General features: G+C 42.7%; 1 long non-coding RNA gene across 1 annotated transcript in view; it reads left to right on the top strand.

The window, feature by feature from the left end:
* Positions 1-38: 38 nt before the first annotated feature.
* LOC110476416 (uncharacterized) overlaps positions 39-22,193 on the top strand; it is a 31,116-nt gene continuing 8,961 nt past the window's right edge. The window contains exons 1-2 of the long non-coding RNA XR_004148382.3: positions 39-376; positions 1,714-1,769. This is a non-coding gene — a long non-coding RNA (uncharacterized LOC110476416). The remainder of the gene's footprint in view (positions 377-1,713; positions 1,770-22,193) is intronic.

Genomic DNA, 22,193 nt, shown 5'->3' with positions numbered 1-22,193 from the left:
CAGCCTCCATCACTGGCCGGGTGTCGGAGGAGCCCCGAGCTCCCCGGCTGCCGAGCCAAGGGAGCCGGCTGCTCCATCAACCCGCACTCCGCGGGCGCACCGAGGCTCGGAGGTGCGTTTGTTTGCAGGATGCCGCTGCTCGCACCTCACCCGACGCCGGCAATCTGCACATGTGCCCTGCCCCGTGTACGTGGAGCCAGACGTGAGCCACCTCATGGGGCCCGGCCAGCATTGCAATCTGGTTTTGCCCTCTCAGGGCCCCCTTATCTTTCACTCATCATGGAAGTTTAGAGCAGGTGCTGAAATTTTTAGATGTCTTTTAAAGATTCCACTCCAGGGAACTGGTTACCATGGAAAGGGCTTGCCAATGGACATGGTAAGTCCCAGCAGTTCCATGAAAAGTTTGTTAGAAGGATATTATTTGGGGTAAAGATCAAAGGCAGGTGCACCTGCTGTCCACCTATGAGTCTACAAGAAAAAATTTAATTGGTTGCTACCTTTTGTTCAATGCTTTATAACACTCTTTAGCAAAAGCCTACACTCCAAAACTGAAGTAATCAAGATTACCTGGCTGCCAGTTTGCATTGACAAGGGAGAGAAAGGAAACAAAAAATGGTGTCATTCTCTTAGTCACATGCATTTCCATGCTTTTGAAAAAATGGCTGTCTATTCTTTGGATGGAGCATCTGTCAGGTCAGCCAGCTGGATTCTTTTTTTAAAGTAACTCCAATGCTTTTTTAGGAATAGCAGCTCTGCTACTCCATTCTATTCCTGAAGCAATTTCAGAGGTCACAAAATGCAGGGGCTTAGACTAGAAAACAATATTCAGAAAAATACACCATCTTTCTTCCCCATCCTGCCTCACTCTGATCACTGAGAAGTCCTGCACCCAAGGAATTAGGGAGAATCTAAGAGGTCATCACTTGTCATCTGGTCTAAGGTGACAGGAACTTTTCTATGAGATTAGGCAGTACAGACTGCACTGTTGTTTTCCCTTTCTCTTTCCAGGTGCACATGGAAATGTGTTCCCAAATGTCCTCTAATATTTATCTGATTTAAATGCATGCTTCAAAAGACACATTTGGATTGTAAAAGGCTATTCATACAAAATCAGAACTCCTCTTGTCTGTTGCATTTCCTAGTTAAATGCAGAGAAAAGATGGAAATTGATCTTCTGAACAGTGCTTTGTGGATGGCAGTAATGGATGGTTAAATGTTCATAAGTCTATGAAATGAACACCCATGACAGTTCTTGTTCCATGGGAAATCTCCAGGAATAAGAGATACCCTTTCTCTTTGGTTGTTGTGTTGTTTAGTTTTGGGGTTTTTTCCTTTTTTTTTTTTTTTTTTTTTCCCAGGGTGTGTGTTGTTGAATTATTCACTTGGGTGGAGGGATAGGGGCCTTTTCCTCACTTAGGATACACCAGAACACACAAGTCTCTGAGTCTGAAAAACTGAGCATTATTAGGATTGTAAATTTCTATGTATTCCTAAGTGAGAAACAGATTGATTTTCTTACCAGGCTATGTTTTCCTAGTCAATATTTACTCGTCCTTACGTATAAATGCTGATCTTATTAGAGCAATAAATTGTCTCACTTCTAATCCAGTTTCTTACATGAAGTCCTTTTCTTCTCCTTCTTCCTTTTCTTTTTGAGAAATTTCACAGGATACTGTAGTGCCCATAACTACTATTTTTTCTTCTCTTTCTCAGGGTGTGGTCTTGTATCCATTAAATTCATTGCAAAGGAGAAACAAAATGCTTTCCAGGTATGGCATGCATTCTCCCACTGTAATAGTGCATGATGGATGATGAATTTTTCTATTTCTTGCCCCAGAAAAATGGATATGAAACTGTTAATCCAGCAATCAGTATGTCTGCTATTGGAATTTGTATCATTAGGCACAGCTATATTAGGAACTGTCACAGTAAAGCATGCCAGGGAAAGATATATGTCAAAAGAGCAAAAGTGATCAAATAAAAAAGTGAAAGGTATTCTACCACTCAGAGAAAGACAATGCCTGAAGCAGACTATAAGGAAAGAGCAGGTTTGTGAGTCTCTACTGTAATTTGTGTTTTAGTATATGGAAAACAGGACTACATCTTCAATGAGTGGCAAAGAAGTGAAGATGGACATTTCTGACCACTTCCAGCCTTAAAAAAAAATCTGTTGATGTCTGTAGAGAACAATTCCATTTTTCCTTATAGCTGCACAATTTCTGGTGCATGAAGTGCGGTGGGACTGTGGAGAGCCATATACCATGACCTGCCTGCAGTCACCAATGTAACATGTGCAGATGAACAGAGATATTTGCCTTCCCAGCCTGAAAGTGATTTGAAAAGATGGCGATGTCCTGATGGATAGAAGCAGCCACCCAGGACTGTTGCATTATCCATGCTCTGAGCTGAGGGAACAGGAGGGTCAGCCTAAAAGCCATATTGATATATGATCTTTCTGTGCATAAGGTCATCTGATTGAGAGATTATGTGGCTTAATTTCTATTCTCAAGAGTAAAATTTTTTTTTACTTTATTTCAGAATTCAGGGAATAAAACCAAGGGATTTTGTTTTTTACTTTGAGTTATTCTGAGAGCTTTGTTGTATAATTTCTTGGCCGAAAATGGTTTAAGAATTCGCTCCTTTTCTGTGCTTGGAAACACTGACACTGCATTTCAAACAGCTGTGATTCTACAGATCCAGATACTGAGGCACACAAAGAGGGAAAGTGTCATTTTCGTGAAGATACCAAAAAGGTTTGGAGCCAAGGCACAGCTAATACCACCCCCTAACCAAAAATACACTAAGAAAAGATAAGCAACAATTACCTTCTTGTATATAAAATCAATTGATAACTGTTTGACTGAAAAAATTGAATGTAAGCTCATTGCAAAATTACTATAAGTCTATTAAAACCCCCACATCATACCTTTTCTTCTTTCCCGCCTCAGTCAGTCACCATCACCTCTCAGTTCCCTCATACAAGCCTTGCTTGTCTGCCTGTAAATAGAAATAAGCTTCAAAGCTCAGATTGCTGCTGTGAATACTCATCTGGCTGCTCAAAGGCAGTCCTCTCTTCTTTTTCAGGTCAGAGGCAAAATGATGTTGACTTGCTTTGATTTTCTTAGTCTAGACTGTCCTTGCATCAACCTGAAATGAATTTATTTTCCTGTTGAAAGGACTAGTTACACCCCATAAAAAAGCTACCTGACAGTAGCTACCTCTGCCTATCCATTTTCATCCTTGCCTGGCATGCACAGCTCTCACTGGGGCAGATGGAGTATGTTCCCTGCTGGAAGAAGAGACTTCTCTGTAGTCATCGCAGAATACCATCTGGACACCCTTACAAATAGCTTGGATCTCAATATAATTGTTCTAAATGTTATTCAAACACCAACCTGGAAAATGTCATATCCCTCCAATACCACGGTTAGTTTACCTGGCAGTTACAGAAAACCTTCACTGATTCATGTGAGCCCCACTGAATCTGCAAAAAGATGTGGAGACAGAAGTTCTTCCTGAACAGTGATCTCAAACAACCTCCTCTGGAAATTCCTGATTATTCCTTTGGCTATGGTTTTGTTTTATTTGTGACAGCAAAGTTTGTATGATGCTGGTGTATATATTCAGTAAGGTAAAACAATTCCATAACTTCTAGACTGTTCTTAAACAAGTTTATGAGAAAATAATTGATATGGCTTACTTAGCTCTGAAGCTAGAGACAGGCAGTACTGTTTACTGACCTAGAGACACTAACTGGGTTCATGAGAATTAAGGGAAAAAAATAGTGACAAGAATGACTGAGGTCTATGGAGCAGCACTCCTGTTCTGGGAGGTCCATAAGCCCATCAGACAGCCTCTACTCTGCCAGCAGCTCACAGCCAACAGAGGGATACTCAGTCAGCATCAGCCCAGATTCTGAACATTGACTGCCAGGTATATTTTTTTAGAGATCATTTTATTCCTCTTCCTTTATAAACCAAATCTGTCTGTCCATTCCAAACCAGTTGCTCAGTGAAAACCAAGCGAGCCACAGGGGTACATGGGTCTCACATAAACAATTTCCTTTCTGGATGTTTTCTTTGATCTCTATTTGCTCACATCGGAAACAACGCACTTGAAGAGTTGAAAAGACAACTGAGCACAAAGCCTGCTTCTCTGCCACGCTTGAAGAAGGATGAAGGAAAGGTGTGAGGATTCATGCATGTACTGCCAACATATCTCTGTCCCAAAAGCCAGACTTAAGGATTTTCAGGGCACTGTTGTCCCCACAAGATTATTATTCTTCAATCAGTGGCAATAGCACATTCCCGGAACCACCTGCTGGGAGATATGAAGCACAGGGACACAACACTTGCTATTTTGGGTTGGAGCAGGGAGCTGGAGACCCTGGGCTCTCACCTGGAGGCAGGGACAATGGCTGTGGTAGGACTAGGTCCTCTTCCTGCCTGCACGCCAGGCTGAATCCCAGCTTTCAAGTCTCCCAAAAGCTGGGCACTGGCCCTGATATTTATTTTACAGTGCTCCACAATGTTCTGGTGTTAATTAGAAGTAGCTAGTTTGATTGTCCCTCTGAGAGTCTTCTCAAATTTGGTACCTTCCTCAGCTTTATGGCATTAAATGCCACAGCTTGCTTAAACACAGCAAAAAGTATCTCATCTGTTATTTTAAAATTACCTCTTCTTCTATTCTAAACCTCAGAAAGACAAAAACTCTTTCTCTTCCCTAGTCCAGTGAGGCTTTCATGATATTTATATTTCTCTCTTATTCATGTTCTTTCCAAGAGAAACAGTCTCGGTCAACTGGTTCTCATGAGGCTCCTTTAAACCTGGCTACTAGCCAGTGAGTCCCACAGGTTAATTACCTACAGCATATAATTACCTATAACATAATGCAAAGAGGTCCTGGGGTATCCTGTTCTCACTAGAACACTGTTACTAGAATATTTTTAGTGTTCACTCAGTGACCCAGAAACTTTCTGGGGATACCTGAAAAAACTTGGTTTTCATTCTGGGAGTGGTCATACATAGATGTATCAGGAGTATCCTTGAAGATCTATTATTCCCTCACATAAAAGAGATTGTGGAGAGGACAGGGAGGAGTTCTGGAGTTCTTGCTCCAGCAGCAAGTCAGTAGTAAAGAGTTGCCCCAGCCTGTATCAGGGAAATTACTCAGTCTGGATAAGGAAAGAAAAAAATTCCCACCCTGCTGGTCTCAGTTGGCACCTTGGTCCCTTCCCTCCACCCACTCAGCCTGGTTTGGGTCAGGCTGTTCTCTGCACAGCTTGAGCAGAGCTTTGGGTAGCCTGTGCAGTGCAGATGGATCCTACTTCAGATGTTCTGTTGGCAAGGCAGTTTTTGAACATCAAATTCATGTTAATGCTAGTTAATGAATGTTCTCTTTACAGGCACAGCAAACCTTTTTCTTCTGTACTAAGCAAGGAATAGGAGGAGGTAGCCTTTCAGGTATTAAATTGCTTGAGAGCATCAGCACAGAGCAGCTTGAGGAACAGCCACAGAATCTTAAATTACTGTTACTGGGCTTTTTTCAGCCTGCAGGAGCTCAGGTTTCTTACCTGACCAATGCTTTTTCTTCAAAGGAGAGTAGGGTTTGCAGTGCCTGTCCTTGGGGAGCAGCCCAATTACTTTCTGCAGGGCAAGGGGACAGCAGCATGAGGCACCTTCAAATGCAGCAAAGTCTCTGCTAAACCCACCTCATTCATATGCTCTGCAGAAAAAATAGTCCAGACAGATTCCTCCACATTGCAGGATGAGCCCAAAGAAAATTTGGGAGATCCTGAAGAAGTCCTGCAGCTCCTAGTTTTTTCTGGAGGAAAGGGTTTGGACCACTGACCTTGCAGAGATCTCCTCTATGTACTCAGCTGAGTTCAGACAGTCTCTGCTACTAAGTGCTTGGGAGAACGTTTCAGGACAAACCACAATTTCTACTTTGCTGGGGATTAAAAAACCCCAAACCAACAGGGAAAAAAAATACAGACCATGCTTATCTTTCTGGGTTTTTTCAGAGTTTTTACTGAAACATGATCTGCTGGCTCTCAACAGCTTTTTGTTTTATGGAGGTAGCTATATAACCAGAAATATGGTGAAATCCCTGCAAAATCCATATCTTCCATGCCATATAGGAGGCAACTGTTGTTGTGTGTAATTTCAAAGGAACATAAATAGAAGGGCTTCCCCCAGGGAGAGAAGATAAGTAAGTACTATACTCACTTGGTGTTTAAAGCTGTAGTGAGTACATGACTTTCTGTACTGAGGGGAACTTTGCACCTGGTTGACATATTCACACAGTGAGAAACTGGAATGTAAGGAGAAAATGTACTATTTGCATTTCTAAGTAAATTGTTCATTGAAAGCCTGAACCCAAACATAGATCAATAGAAAGACTTTTACTCTTTCCTGTGGGTTTTGGGTTTGATTCTAGACCTAGCTTCCCTGAGGTTGGGATGCATTCCCCAGAGGCAAGGATATAATTTAAATGTATTTAGGCAAGGAGTAGAGGTAATAGTGAAGATAACACCTGTGAGAAGGAGGAACACTTGCTCAGAGAATGTCTTTGGAAAAAGAAAAGAAAAAGACATCAGTCAATGTTGTTTGCCAACAAAAGTAAAGACAGGAAATCAATTTGAATTCTGTATATACAAGGGGACAACCATTGTCCTGGTCCTGCTGGCCACACTATTGCTGACACAGGCCAGGATGCCACTGGTCTTCTTGACCACCTGGGCACAGCTGGCCCATGTTCAGCTGCTGTCAGATGGCACCTCCAGGTCCTTTTCCCCCAGGCAGCTTTCCAGCCACTCTGCCCCCAGCCTGTAGCACTGTGGGGTTGTTGTGGCCCCAGTGCAGGAGTGACCCTCTTGTTTCCAGTGCACCACCTCTGTCCTTAGCAACTTAAGTGCAGCCTTACCTTGACTTGTCCAAGGACAGGGGGAGCCATGTATTGGTGCTCTTCGCAGCTCCTACTACAGATGACCTCCTAAGGTAAGTACTTCTGGCCCTCCCTGCAATGATGTATAATTTCCTTGGCTTCCAGACACCACCTGCTCCTTTTTAACTTGATTTTCTTGGTACCAAGCCATGCAGGTGTTCCCCATGCTTTTAGAGGTCCAGTAATGTGGTTCTTACTTGCTTTGAATTTGAAATGGGAAATGTGGAGAAACAGGTGTGAGCCTAAAAATGAAATAAGTGTCCTAAATAATTCCTGTTGAAACTCTCTGCAGGATCAGAGCCTCAGAGAGCAATGCAGTTCCGTCATTGGAAGTTGACTAGCAGGATATTTTTCATGGGTTTTGATGATTATACAAATTGTTAACATCTAGTTTGAGTGTGCTTTTAATAAATAAAAGCAGAAATTAAATGGGATTTCTTTTCAAACTTCTTTTAATAGAAGTATGAATTTTTCAGACCCTTTGAACTGAAACACTTCTAGTTCACTGAAATTTTTTGCAGAAACTCTTTTCCATATTTTGATTAGCCCTATTTATTACTGTGCTGAAGCCTATCTCTACCACCATCAACTGGTATGTTTATAGCCATCTGGATCACAGGTTATTAATGTTTTTAAAATCATTCTTGCATCTATTGGTGCTTTATTAACCCTTTACAAACAGCTGTCTCATTGTACAATAGCCACAAAGAGAATTGGGAGTTCAGTCCTGACCTTTTGTTCACACATTCCTGAATATCACAATCACTCTGGTTTTTTGTTTTGTTTTATCTTATTATTTTATTGTATTGTATTGTATTAATATTTTATAAGCAATTTCTTCAAAACATAAACCATCTGGGATTAATCCTTGACTTAGGCTAAGGAATTAATTTTTCATATTCTGAGAGCTTCATTAATTGGAAGAGGTGGGTAAGCAGAAGAGCCTATTGGAAATCTACGCTGTGGATCCAAGCACAGAACTCTCTCCTGTACTGCACCAAAGATGCTCTCAGGAAAAGCAGCAGCCCCAGTTGCCCCTGCCAAGGGCCTCAAGAACAGCTCAATTAAAGAAGCTGCTTGTGTTCTGTGGTTAAAGAAAGTTCCCCAGAGATAATGTATTGCTGTTTGATTGGAAGGTACTCAATTGTCTAACAAAGCTGTTATCCTCTATTTAGTCAGAGATGAGAAAAGGAAATGTTTATGTATCACTCCTGTGAAAAAAACAAACCAAAACAACAAACTAATTAAAGAAGTCAGACCCTCAGGGGTAAAACAAAACCACCACAAAGCAAGGAAATTATGGCAGTGAATAAAAGTGAGCTGGAGACTTGACTCATCTATTCCAGCTGCTGCTGTCTTTACTCAGATCAGAGGCAGACACTCACCCTGTGCCCCACACACCTAGAAAAGGTACTTCCCCATTTTTCAGAGATATTGATGTTTTCACCTTTTATATTAGAAGTATCCCTTTAGTAACAGAAGTTACTTTGGGATATGTTGACTAGTATTGCAGAGATCAACAGTGAATAATGAGAAGCTTACCATCATATTCAATCTCCTTTTTTTATTAAACCATAACCTCACATACACTCTTGATTTCAACAGTATTCACATGGACTTTGGAATGAAGCAGGGGCAGGCTCTTTGCTTTAGCATGAGCAATGGGCAGTGGTTTGAAATCCTTAGATGCATAGTTGGTGTACAGGACACAGAGCTTCTCCATATTACTGGGGTGACCTTGACCATGGTGTTTCTATTCCTATCAACATCCTGGGTGACACCGCTGGTTTTTTTTTGTATGGATTAATTTGAAACTTTTCTTTGGATCATTAGAACTGAATGATGAGTTTGTACTCATGGGAAAGTTTATTTTGCAGTCACTGAATGCTTGCAGGCAATGGTCCCTGCTACAGTGATAAATGGAGACTTTAAAGAACTTCCCAAGACAGACATTCATCCAGCAGCAAAGCTTCCATTTTACTGGCAGGGATAAGTTTTATGAAGTATTTTTTTACCACCCCCCGCCCCCCAAATGTCAATCACACTGCCATTGTCTTAATTTTACTCCTCTAATATACAATAATATTTTACTTTTGAACAAGAAATGAGTTGACACAGAGCTTTATAGGAGAGGTCTATTGAAGTGCAATAGGAAGAACAGGCTGGAAGTTATCCTTAGCACAGTGGAATGTTGTGTGATACCCAGGGATCATGCTGGTCAAGGACTGTGTTATACACACACACTGAGATGCTGAACAACACCATTCAAACCTCTCTGTTTCTATCACAATGCCTATTATCTATGTTTTCTTTTCTCTCCAGAATATCCTGCCTGATATTTTATTTGCTTTCCCCCTTCCTATCCATCCAATTTTCTTTAAAACAGCCCTGGTTTTTGATTTTAATTCCAAAGAGCTCAATTTCATCCTGCACTTTCCCTGAACACTATGTCCACACGTCATCCTAACCAACACCAGAAAATTTGATCTGCTTTAAAGTACAGCTCAGGGTGATATGCTTTGCAGGCTTGCCTGCCTTAGATGTTGCCTCTAACCTACAGAATGGTGGGTGCCAAGACCCAGCACAGCTCATGCAAGCCTTGATTGGAGATTTGTGGTGCAAATGGGAACCTGGGTCAAGGCTTTTGAGCTGCACATTTATCACCCTCTCCAGGAAATTCCACTGTCAGTCTGTCATTCCTTATGCTGAATATCCACATGCTTTTCTGTTGTACTTTGGCTAAAAAAATAGATGTTTCAAAATCAGTCTCAGCACAGAGCTTCATTTTCTGCTTAGAATTTCATTCCCTCTTGTCTTCCTGCTAGGGTGCAGCAAGGCCAGATTTCCTTCTACAAGCACAAAACACGGCTTTCTAGTGCCAGCCCTTTTCCTTTATGAGGATTTCTCATTGAAAATTTTACCCACAAGATCTCAGACATTCTCTATCTCCAGCACTCTGCATGAGGCATAGCTTTTTTAATGAGATGAGATCTGCATTTTCCTCTGGTTATATTGCTTGAGCTGCAGATGGTAAAGATACCTAGAAGTCAGTCTGTTAACCTAATTCTATAGTCTTTTGAACAGCTGCCAGAAGCACCTAAACAGTAGTGTTCCCTAAGACTGATATTCTCCCTTCCTAGTGATAGTACAAAGACCTGCTTGACTCATCTCCCTGCTTTCAGAAAATTGCCTTTTATTTTCTAGCAAATCATACAGCTCATTTTTCCTTTCCAGTAGTCACACAGACTTTGGCACTCCCACAGTTACTGCCAGCAGCTTGTTCAGGTGGCAGCAGCACCTGGCAGCAAATAGGTCCGAAGGAATCGGGTAACTCTTTGCATAGTTTGGCTCAAACCAGCACTAACAAAGGTATCAATGAGTTAGGTGATGAGCATGAGGAACTGGGGAAAATGTTTCAGCCTGTGATAAAAGCTTGTGGACCTGGTTTCTATGATCAACTTTGCTATTCCCTTCCCACATGACCACTGCAACACATTTAATTGTCCAGTGATTCAGTTCACTCTTCGGACAAAATCCTCTTTGTAGAGTGACCTAGGAAAGAAAGACCCAAGAAAGCACTGATCATTCTTTTTTTTTTTTTCCTATTTTAAATTGGATTCTTATCCTGTTTGCTTGGTTGCTTGGTCAAGAGATGAAGTGAACACATAAAACACATAAAGAGTTTTAGTTGCAATTTTGATTCACCCAATGTTTCAGTGAGATGTCACTTCAGTCCTGCAGGCTTGACTCAACAGCTTTTTGAACTAAGGAGCTTTTCCTGTTTGCAGTAAGAAGAATCCAGCTCCCATGGAGGAGAAAGAAGAACACCTAAACTTTTAACTAGCTTGACATTATCTCTTGCTGCTTCTTGTGCAGCCTGAGTAATCTAACTACAGGCTCTGCATTCCAGCAAGTGCCTCAATCACATTTCCACAGGACTCATGAAGCAGAAAACCTGCACGTCCCTGGCAGGACTCCACGGCTGCAGTGAGTAAGCACAGCACCCCTGAGGTGGAGGGAACTTTGCCAGCGGGCTGCAGGTGAGGATTCACCCCTCTGGATTCTGAGACTTGAGGACAGAGTTGTCTGGGAGGGGAGTGCAGAGCACTTTGATACGTATCATCTCTGACACCGCAGCCAGCCATCTGTTCCGAGTTTATTAAAAGTGATGTACTCTGCTGGGAGGATCAGGAAGCATCTGCTGGTGCATTAACATTCAAATCCTCACAGCAATCCCATCCATCCTCCTTTTTTAATTAATCAAACCCACTTTTTGGTGAAGGCACACAGATAAACACTTCCTCTGTAAATGGGAGCACATATTATGCTAATACCATTTAATAGCTAATACACAGAAAAACAATTAAGTGCAAGTAGCAGCATCTCTTGGGATTTAAGAAAGCTGTTCTGACAGAGATCATTCCTGTTTAAAGGATCACCATCTAAACCTGGCTTATGCAGCAGTGTAGTTTTGCTGCTGCAGAATTGCTAATCAGCTGCTTGGGACAAGAGTGAACCCTGAGGTGATGAACTGAATCCCACACTCCTTGTGACCCCATATTCAAGGGCTGGATTGTGCTGAAGACACCCCCAGCAGTGTAATGACCCAGGGAGTTTGTAGGCAGATGCTGCAGGGTAGGTGTAAATCCTGTCTGGCTGAAGGGACAGCAGTGGGATGCTCTACCCACCTGGTAGCCTTGTGTTGCATTGGCACAGCTTTTTTGAAAAGCTGAAGCACTGCAGTTGTTTCTCATCATGACCAGATTCTCTCAAGGGTGAGGAGGAGAAAGGAGGTGGCTGCTGGTCTCTCTGTTAACTCTGCTTGGCATTGGGTGCCCGTGGTGCCATTCCTGCTGGTGCTGCTGCCTGCACTGGTTACCCTATGGTATTGTTAAATGTACAGTGCTGCATGGGGTTGGCTCTCTGGGTTCCCCCATGGTTTCAAAGCTGGCTGCAGTGCCAGGCTTGGCTTCCCAGGGTGCCGCTGTCCAGGGTTCAGTGGGAATTTACTCAAAGGATTGGAATCCCAGCAGCAGATCAAAACCTCTCCTAGAAGAGGCAGGATCTCAGCATCCTTCTGTTGAGAGGGGCAGCTCCTGTGTGTGGGGAAAGGTGTCTGAATAAAAGGCAGTGGGAGCTGTTGACAGAGGTTTCCATGAGACAATACTGTGTCCAAACCAGGGTGGTTGGTGAGTCTCTAAGGACTGTCAGCTTCCCCTTCCAAAGAGACAGAAGGAAGAAATGAAACATTTGTCCATTGTAAATCCTGGTCTATGCCCAGAGATCATACCTGACTTACACATGGAGTGATGGGAAGGTTCTACAGTAAGTCTGAGACTCTGCGGGCACATAATGCTGTAACCAGGCCCACCAAGTGAGTGAGGGGGTTTTGCTGTGCAGAAGGAGGGATTGACCTTTCCCACTACCCTACAAAAGGGATCAATAATGTCAATGTAAATAATGTCAAAGGCACTGAAAAAGTGGGGACACTCAACGTTGAGAAGCCTTGGGGCTGTGGGTTTGAATTAGTGCTCATGATATAATCTCCTCTATCACTTATATGGAGCATAAGGGGCAGAGGGGATTTCTGTGTGCTTGGAAACGATGTCAGTGTCTCTCTGTGCAGCTATTATTAATAGACAGCTGATACAAAAGTTAAATAGAAATCTTCTACTTCTTGGCATGCTATTCCTTGTTTTCTTACTTTGGATATATCCTCAAGACCTTTTTTAAACACAACTAGTTATATTTTGAATCCTTTCTTACAGTTACAAACAGCGACATCGGCTGAAACATCTAGAAAATGGAAAGTGCAGTTGATCCTACCCTTCCCCAAATACATCACTTCTGTTAGGGAGGGCTTTTGTCATGAAACACTTTGTCCTTTGGCAAAGCTCTTCTCCCAGGTCAGAGGCAGCAAGTTTACAATCCTGGCCCTTGTCTTCTATTGGCAAACAAGGGAGTTGCAGATGCTGAGAGACCTTAGGAAGCCATAATTTACTTTTTTCCTTCTGTTACTGATGTTGTGGCCTTTTACTTACATTCTTTAATTGTAAACATCATAGATGAATTTGCAAAGCTGCAGCTCAGAGACTGGGCAAACTGCATTATAGGTTGTTAACCTCAAAGTAACTGTGGAGCAAATAAATATGTGCATGAAGAGATATTTAGCAATTGTAGGGCTGGAAATGGAATTAGTGACAAGACAGAGTGATTTGAAGAGCAATGGGTCTCATTAGGCTCAGATCAGACAGCAGGAGATGTGCTGATAAGGACAACTGTCATGTGCTTTCCTCGGTGCCTCTCCAGAAGGGACTTGCTCCCAGCAGCACATTTTGAGTGAACAAATTGTTCTGTGAGCAGCAGAGATAATGAAACCCGGGTTTTTCTAGTGCCCTCAGACAGCCCCAGCACATGGTCTCGGCTCCAGAGTCTCTGTCACTGACTATGAGTGGTCCAAGTGCTGCTGCAGCATCTGCCACTGCTCAGCCCATGCAGCACTGTGAGAGTCAGCCCTGCATGGGCACCCGCTGCTGGCTGCTGTCCCTGAAGGAGCCAAGAAACACTGGGTGACAGCTGGATGATGGGCATCTTCCCAAAGGAGTTCTCAGACATTGTTTTTGTGGGAATGGTGTTTTCAATCCTGAACTGAAGCCTCTGATGGAGTAAAACTTGCTGGTTTTCACCTCATCCTTGCCTATAAGGGGAAGCAAGGCATGCAGCTTTCCAAAGTGAGTCCTAGGCAGTGCTTTCAGCTGGAACTGTCAGTCAAACACTCCCCAAGTTCCATCACCTGCTTTATCTCCACTGAAGCTCATCTGCCACCTTCTTCTCCATTCACCAGGTCAGGGAGGTCCCTCTGACCAGCTACCCAAAACAGCCCCATTACCACCTGCAAACCTGGCTGTTTCACCTTCTGTCAAATCTACATGTACCTCCTTTGGGGTCTTGTTTCAGCCTTTCCTCCTCATGTCTTTAATGAACTGTTGCAGCTGCTTGCAGTGCAGCTCTGAAGATGTGGGCAAAACCAAAACCAGTGAAGGAAGCAGAGCAGCTCCAGATGAGCCCTGCACTACAGGGACTTTGCCCCCTTCTCCATGAAGTGGTGAGCAGTGATTGAGAGCTGATGGTCCCTTCTGAACCCCTGAAACCCTCTACCTGATTAGCAGGTGACTTCGAGCCTGCCTCTGTTTCCACAGCCCCCTGGGGTAATGAGGGAAGAAAAAAAAAAAAATATCCATGTTTTTCAGGCAAAACCTGCTGGTATTTTAGGGGGTAGTTGAAGTGTCTGCCTGTGGATTATGCTGATGCCTGTCTGGTATTTCCTGGGCAGCTGTTTTGGTTTTTTTCCCCCTCATGACACAAACTGTTCTCCTGCAAAAAGGCAGAGAAATATCTTCAGCATGCAGTGATTATTGAATGTATCTTTGATTAAAAAGAAGAAAAATTCATTTCTTACAAACAAACCACACCTGCTGGTGCTGAAACCTTCCTTCAAGGCTGCAAAAAGTTAAATGCTGCAGAATTAAAAAATATGGGGTTTTATGTAACAGGAATATTCTTGTATCAGGGAACTCAAAGCTGAGAGCTGGTGCCTGCTTCACCTTGCATTTAATGACCTGAATAATTAGCAGAATAATCTTTTTAGAAATGCTCCAGTAGCAATGCCCTGGTTGTTGGATAAACAATCTCCTAGAGGGGGACAAAGCTGGCAGTAATAAACAACTGGTTGAGGGAGCAGCAAGGTTACAGGCAGTCATTAAGCTGGGAGAACATTCATCAGCACATTCATGGAATCCAGCAAGCCAGAGCTGTTTCACAGGGCAGGCTAAATGAGGAAAATTATTTATTAGGAGAGTGAACAGAGATCATTACACTCTGAAGCCTGGTGTTATCATCCACTGTGGTTTCAGTCTTGCAAACAATAAAATAATTGTTTTCTCTTGACAGTAATTTACTATTAAATCCTGGGTATCTTGTTCTCCTTCCAGGTGTTTGCCTCCTTTTTGGAATTTATCAAGGGCAATGGCAGAGCACTCAAGCTATGGGCACATTTGCTGTGCCCTCTTCCTCACACCCATCACCTTTTTACTCTCTCATTTCAGTGCCAGTTATTACCCTTCCAAAATAATTTGTTTCGGGACTGAAAACTAAAAAGACACTCTGGGGTACTGGGCAGGACTAAGCTTAATATGTCTCTGAAAATTATTTCTAATATAATAATTCTTCAAACTCTGTCTGAAAGAAAATGGTGAAAGCAGTACCATGTTATTGCCACTGGAGACTGAGAGCATATTGGATTTTTTACTGCCTATGCACCTCTGTGTGAACAAACTTTGAGAAAATACCAGCTGGTACAGCTGTGAGGATCAGGGAAAGGTGGAAGATTCACTCTAAGTTTGCAGAGATCTCTTGTATTGACACTGTCATGGTTTCAGGTGCTTATCACCCAGCTTCTCTCTGATTTTGACAAGACTGAGTCCCAGAAGCATCAGACTGAAGGGATCTCTTACAGAACACTCAACTATCCAGGGTGCATTAGGTAATGTGAGACTTTCCAGCATTGACAGCCTGATGGACAGATTAAGTCTTACACTTAAAGGAACTAATCTAAATATTTGTCTATCCTTGTATTTTGAAAATGGAACTCTAGAATTTTCTCCTAACATCTTTGCTCTTTTCTTCAGTTGAGGCTGTCCAGGATGGGATATGGAGATGCCACACTCTGTGGCTCTTCCGTGCAGGATTGCCATCACATTTCCCCAGCCTGCTCCCCAGTCTTCTCCATTCTAAGTCAACCAAGCCTCTCCTCACACTCAATTTTCCAGACTTCTCATTCAGGGTCCTGGGTCTTTTCCATCTCCTCTCTCTTCCACAAAGTGGGGTTCCCAAGGCTGAAGGCAGCAGTTGCAGCTGAAGCCTTGAAAGAGCAGCATCACTCCCCTATGTCTTACAGAGAAGCAGCTGAAAGATATCAGCAAGAAAGCTCCTGGGTCACACAGACAGGGCCTGTGTTCCTGCAACCACCTCTGATAACTCCCTGCCAAAAATAGCCCTTTTCCATCTTGAACCCTGTAAGGATTCTTGACTTGTTGAAAAGCTGTTTCAGATTTTCATCCTCTGGTACAGATACCCTTTTAATTTCCAAATCATGGGTTTTCACAGGTGGTTTAAATCCATTTCTTTATTTGTTTGATTGAATTTGGTTTGTTGGTTTTTGGATGTTTTTGCATTTGCTGTACCAAAAAAAAAGAAAACATCCCCAGTTTTTTGCTGCTATTTCCCTTGAATTTTCTTTGTGGACCTCATTGTAGCTGTACATTGATTTCCCTTTTCTACTTGCAGCACTTCGCTTTTCTGCTTGCCCAATTTCATCTTGAGGATTTTAGAGCACTTTTCCTAGTGATCACAATAATTTTGAGTCATGAACCTGCCTTCCAGTGTCTTTCAAGCTCTAACACTTGGATTTATTCAGACCTCTTTTAGCTGCATTCTCTTCCTCATCATCCATTCTTCCACACAGTGGTCAGACATAGGCTGAACACACAGTCCCTCAGTCTTGCAATGCTTTGAGCCATTTTTTACTCTTCCCATTTATCATGTAGGTGGATTCAGTTTTCCCAGTCAGTCTATATGGTGATTTTCTGGTGCACACCTGAACATATCCACCAGGAAAGTGTCCAGACTTTTAGAATTAACTCTGTTTCCCTTAACCACTGCACCAGAGAGGAAAAAAATTGGCATGGTTTATTCTTGACAAATCCCTGCAGTGTGTTTCATATCAACTGACTAATCTGTACCTGATTATAAATGGAGGGTTTCATAATAGGTTCTGGCAATCTTTTCTAGAATTAAAGTGATATATGTTTAAATTCCTTGATTTTCCTTGCAATGCAGGGACTAAGTATTCCCCTGTCATTCCTCTTATTCCCCAGTTACTCAAAATCAATTGTTAATAGCTTGGAAATGGCTTTGCATGGTCAAAGATAAGCTCTCATAGATGGATTTTGTCTGGTTATGCAAGCTGGAACACATCTCACTAATCGAAATGTTCCTTAAGCTCTTTCCTTATTCTATTCCATGGCTTCAATTCTCTTGTTGCGTGTTTCAGTTGTCTTCAATATCTGGTTATTAGGAAGTTTGAAGCAGGAAATTACTGGATTTTTCAGTTTCTGCTATGTGCCACCTCTCCAGAACACAACTTTATAGACTGTGGTGCCTTTAACCCTTTCCCTATGACTTCCTCAGATTTCCTCTCAGGACTTGAGAAGTGTGATATTAAAGCCATGCAATAGACACCCCAAATGGTTCAGGAAAACTCCAAAGAATCTAAGGATCTACCCCTGCTCAGGCACCTCCTGTTCCTGTCTATAGGCTCAGAGCTACATGCAGACATGTTTTAGGTGAGGTATATAACTTGGTGTTCTGTGTTACACACTGGCCCCTGAATGAAACTCAGAAGATATGGGGTGGGGCTTGGGTGTCTAAGAGGGGTGTGTGAAGCTTTATGGAGAGACTCATCCCTCAGTCAGCTTGGGTACCTGCCCCAAGACGAGGAGAACCCTCTACCTGCCTGTGCCTCAGACCCTGCAACATCTCCTCAAGGAATGTACCTGCTTGTGGAAGGGAATGAGCAAGATTCACAATTTCACATTATAAACAAGACACAGTGAGGTAGCAGTAGTGCAGTGCCTCTTTCTTAACCATGACAATATTTTTAGAGCATATCCTCACCTTCCCTTCCCAAAAACAGAAAGCAATATTTCAAGGTTTAATGCTTCTCTCAGTCTGATAGACTTCAAAGCCATAACTCTCATCCCCTTGAGGGTCTCCTGCCCATGAGAGGCCTTGGGCACCCCAGCCTCGCTTTTGCCTCAGCTATCCCCAATGCAATTGGAGCCTGAATAAATGAGTGCAAAGTAATATGTACTCTTAGTCTGCTTTTTAGGGCACTTGGATGGGAGAAGTGAGCTTGACCTTTCTGATTCTGTGAACACAACTGTGGGTGCTTAAAATTATGACACAGAGACTGGGCACAATCTTCTGACCCAGGTTCCTGAGAGTGCTGGGTTTGGATTTACCACTTCAGAAAAAGGTGCCAGTCTCAGTGGCCTAAATCAGGAGGAGGAACTCAAGCACTTTGGAGTCAAGCAGAAGCCACCTTCATGACTCAAAAAATAAGCTTTTGCCTATGCATGGTATAGCACCAGATGGTTTGATGATGACTTACATTTCTTGGCAGGCATACTACCACAGATGTTATCTGACACAGGTTAAGCTGATTTCACACCTTTATTTGTTTTGCTCTACTGCATGGTAGAATTAAAGGCGGGGGGGGGGGGGGGGGGGCAAAATAAAATACATGAATGTGTGTATATATGGGTAAAATGTGGAAGATCAAACCATGAGACAATCTGAGTCCAAAAATATCTTGAGGCACCTGACAACTGATGGCATGTAAATGATGGGCAGGGTGGAGAGGAAGGAGACAAGAAGAAGTGGCTTGAGCTGCCTTTGTGCCAAGTGTGGGATTTACAGTACTGGTTTGTCATAAATGGGGTCTCCAGAGCACCAGCAGCAACCTGGAACCTGGGAGTGGGTATGAGTAGAAATTGAAGCATTTTCGAATTTTGCTGCACAAATTTGAAGAAGCTCCTGCAGAGAAAGACTCCATGTATGACATTTGTATCAGAAAGGGAGCAGGAGCTGGATTTAAGATGGAAGAACAAGGAGATGGGATAGAGGGGTCTGCTGCCCTTTAACACACAGTGGCAGGTATGAATATAGGTGAACAGTTGTCCAGGGACTATCACTGTAGGAAAAAGCACTGGTTAGACAAGTCATTCCTCCAGGTTCTAAAATGCCTCAAGGTCGCTGGGTGACTGGCAAAAAGGAAACTTATTTTATCTGATTATATGGCCAGGAACCCAAGACCTGAGCCTGATTTCATGCTGCAGACTGCTGGTTCACAGCACCCTCTGGGAGATCTGTTTCTGATCCCAAGGAGGCTCCCACCTTCCTGTTTGGCTTCTAACGCTTGTCCAGGCTTCAGCTGCCTTCCAGTGGAAGCAAGGCATGTCTGTGGAGGTAGCAAGAACAATTTAAGCATGTAAGTTCACAAAAACCACTTTCCCCTGGGACCCACAGCCTGGCTCCTGAGCACATCCACATCACCAGGGTCCCCATGAGAGCTGCTGTGGTTTCTGGCAGAAGCTCACCAGCAGCTCCCTTGGGTAAGGAGCAGGTGTGGAGAGGCAGCCATCAGCTCTGGGCACACAAAGTCTCCAAGCTTTTCTCACCAGGATTTTGAATCCATTTGGTAGAGAACTCACAAAATTCACATTTGGCTGGGGTTTCTTTCCTCAGCATTCATAGCTAAAGATCTGAGAAAAATCTATCTGGTTTAAAACAGTCCAACTAAAACTAGCAATGCTTCTCATTAGAAAACCTGCATGAATTGTCTTAAGAGCCTGTGCCTCTAGTCACAAATTGGGATACATTTCTTGAGGAAAAAACAGAGCTGGGTACATGTGTCAGCAACCTTTCTGAAGCAGACATGAGAGAATTGTACCAAAAGCTTTTGTTCACCCAAATAAATGCTGAAACAACTGCTGAAACTTGCATCCCAACCACTCCCTATGTAGCAAAGTTTAAACAGTAAGAGCATGTTAAGAGCTTTGAGGATCCATGGCTCAAGTGCAGAGTTCTTGTAGACTCATTTAATTTTTACACCAGTAATAAATACAGACTAGGAGCTTCACTTTTGCTTTGCTTCTAATAAAGTACTTAGGGCAAGATCTTCTCAGTATACATCTACCTCATTATTTTTATTGGATATACAGTAAATATCAGCTAACATAAAGGACTGTCTAATTAAATCTTTTGCTTTATGAGTACTGTGAAGTTAATTGGGGAGAGCAAAGAACTTTATTGGCTTGCAGAAGCAAAGTAACTTGATTTAATCAACCTATTGCAGTTTGTACAGACTATTATGATATGTCTGCCCAACAAGCCATTCAGATTCAGTAGTCACCATACACATAAAATTCAAGCAAACACACAATATAATTTGGAGAAACTAAGGCAAAAATCACCTTCATGATTAAGTAGTTTGATGCACTTATCCCAGACTGTGTCTGATCAAACATCATGTAGCACAACCAAAGCCTATTACAACAGGGGTTTTGCATAATGTTGTCCTGCAGCTCCTTCCCACGTGATAAGAGCAGAGAGGAAACATCTGCAGATGTTTCAGACAAGCTGGTGCCTGGCAGTACTTGTGTCTCCTGGCTATCATGCAGGTATAGGTGGCAGGGTTGGAGGTGGTCCAGTACTAGAATCATACTCTGGGAGACAAACTGTGTTTCTCCATATGCTTTTCAGAGGAATAGCTGGAATAGGGCTATCTACAATTAAAGTTGTTTGACCCTGAGAAGTTTGAATGGCCAGAGCTGCTCTGGGCTCATATGAAATGCTGTATTGACCTCCACACTCTTATGCAAGATGTGAGGATGTAGCCAGGGCTGCTGCTGGGGCCTCACACCTCCCTCTGGTGCAGTGCGACTGCTCTGAGGATGCTCACACTGTTCTTCAACAGAGCTCCTGTATCTATATCTGGCTACAGCCTTTCCTGAGCCATGCTGGGTGTTGCAGGTGATATACCAGCAACACTAAAGAATAATGTGCTTTAAAAAGCACATCCTAATTAACTTTTTAATACTCATTTTCCCTAGCACCAGCCTCATTAGATCTGTGTGTGTGAAATATTTGTTTAGCCAGTTGTTATTATATTGCTAATCATGACGACTGGCTTGTTGCCTGGATGCTTCACCCAAGCCACAATATCACAACTACAAATACAGAACTATAAAAAAAATCATTCCTTAATCTTCAAGATTGTGTTGCTGTCTTGATCCCTGCACTGCAGGTAACTATTTTTTGAGCAATACAAAATGAGCTCTTGCTACACATGATGTGCAATGAGAGATTCAGGTCATATTTCAAGTTTATTATTCTGAATTTGTCCTTTCTAATTTCTGTAAAGCCTCTATGTCTCTGGGGCATTTTCTTAAATGGAAAAACTTTTTGCGCATCAATTCTGTAATACAACAGTACTTAGGCCCTTGCACTTCTACCCAACAAGGCAATCTGCACAAACTCCCTGAAATGAAGAGTTTGTATCCTAGGCCTTATCTCATGGCTGAGGGGACAGAAGGTTTCCATCCATACTGGGCCTCTGGTGATCCTATTTCTACATCCAGATCCACCAATCTGTAACTGCTCTGCTAGCAAAACGTGAGTGGCATTTTAAAAGTGGGCTAAACAAGGGAACCTCAAACTTCTGGGCTGCACCTACAACTTCCTCTCTTAGAGATGCCTTTGGAGGACAAAATCCCATATCATCCTGCTTCTACTTCCCCAGGGACAGGACATTAAATTGACAATTTTGAGATTGCACTGCAGGGTGCTTTACACACTTTCTCTTTTGTTACTAGCTTCAATATTTCTGGATAAAGTTCTTTTGAGCAGGGTGTTTTCCCTGAATGATGCTGTCCATTGACAAGGAGATCTTGTCAATGCACTGTTTAATAGCTTTTAGACATACACATTACTTGGTCCTTCAGAGGCTGATCCAGGCCTGATCTCAATGAAGAGAAGACTAGACTGTCAGTGTAGCTCATAAAGTCCATGCTATCCCTGCCATTCACTCTGTTTCACTCACAGACGTGTGAAACTTTGTTGAAGCCATTAGCCCCGTCTGTAATAGACTTGTTTACCATCCTTAAAGCAGTTATTCCATAATTAAGTAAGTGGACAATGATGACCTTCATCTACCCCCTGGGTATTTTCCACAAATACCCACTTCAGTGTTCAAGTAAGATAAGATCACTGCCAGGGATACTGTTTAGAAAGAGCTGGCTAAGGGATAATACAGCCACTAATGGCTAGCAATCTTCAAATCAGAGCATGTTGCTCTAGAAAACAGCTTTTTTAGACCGATGCTGAGGGCAAATTTCCTACTGTGACTTCGGATGGAGTCAGAGATGTGGCACAGCTTTGTGGCACAAATAAAAGCAAGTCACATTCTGGATAGGGAAGGGCAGTGGTCAGTCTTTTGGATGGGGGAAGGTAAATTTTTAAGTAATGTTGTCTCTGATTCCACGGTGCTTTGCAAGAACTCCATGGTGCTTTGCAAGAGCAGACAACACCTTGTTAACTTACTCTGAGAGTATGAGCCAGATGTGCAC

The sequence above is a fragment of the Lonchura striata genome, chromosome 5 (assembly GCF_050655825.1).
Source record: "Lonchura striata isolate lonStrDom1 chromosome 5, ASM5065582v1, whole genome shotgun sequence".
NCBI classification, from domain to species: Eukaryota; Metazoa; Chordata; class Aves; order Passeriformes; family Estrildidae; genus Lonchura; species Lonchura striata.
This window is presented reverse-complemented; position numbering and strand designations above follow the sequence as displayed.